Genomic DNA, 1,080 nt, shown 5'->3' on the forward strand with positions numbered 1-1,080 from the left:
TATATATATATACATATATATACACATACATATATATAAAACTTACTAATTTCAGCGCAATCGGATGAAGAATATTCAAGTTATAAGCGCACAAAAAACAGAGACAGAACGGGATTTCTATATTAGATGAGCCAGTGTGGGAGACCTCTACATGGTAGCCAGACCTGGTAGAAGTAACAGGCAAATCTCCCTCACATCACACCTTACTGCCTTATGTATGTACATATATATGTATGAGTCAATGAAGGAGAGCTCTACAAGGTAGCTAGACCTGGAAGAAATAGCAGCCATATCTCCCTCAACAAAGCCTATTGTCGTATGTATATGTGTATTAACAGTTCTTTGGCTTTTTGCATTTGACGACTGTTGCCTTAAGTTAAATAACCGTACTGAGCCCTCTATGTATAAAGAGAAGGGGACAGAGAGAGAGACAGAGATAGGAAAGAAGAAAGACAGCATAGCAACAGTTTGGGCTGACTGTCATCCTGTACTCCCCTTGAAGCCAGCGAAATGGTATGTGCTGTCTGAACAACTCGTTGCTTTTAATGAACAGCATGGCAGAAGAAACAGGACAAAAAGATTACAAAAATAGTGATTCTCACTTTGAAACTGACAATTTTCAAAAATTTTTTTAGATTACGGATCGTACCGCTCTCTCATCTGTCCATGTTTAAAATTTCAGCACAATCGGAGGAACAATACTCAAGTAATAAGAGCACAAACAGAAGGACGGAATGGGATTTATATATTAGATATACATATATAGACATATATATATATATATACATAGATATATTTACATACATATAAACACGTACATGCATATACACATACATACATATACATACACATACATATATACAGACACACACATAGACATATATATACACATACAGATATGTATATATACACATACATACATATATATACACATGTATATACATATATATTTATATATATATATATATAAACACACAATACATACATACATACATACATACATACATACATACATACATACATACATACATACATACATACATACATACATACATACATACATACATACATACATACATA

The 1,080-nt window shown here is 33.0% G+C and overlaps 1 protein-coding gene across 11 annotated transcripts in view; it reads right to left on the bottom strand.

The window, feature by feature from the left end:
* LOC106875466 (histone-lysine N-methyltransferase, H3 lysine-79 specific) overlaps nucleotides 1–1,080 on the bottom strand; it is a 181,886-nt gene that overhangs the window by 96,842 nt on the left and 83,964 nt on the right. The gene's annotated exons all lie outside the window — the stretch shown is intronic.

This window comes from Octopus bimaculoides, chromosome 24 (genome assembly GCF_001194135.2).
Source record: "Octopus bimaculoides isolate UCB-OBI-ISO-001 chromosome 24, ASM119413v2, whole genome shotgun sequence".
Lineage (NCBI taxonomy): Eukaryota > Metazoa > Mollusca > Cephalopoda > Octopoda > Octopodidae > Octopus > Octopus bimaculoides.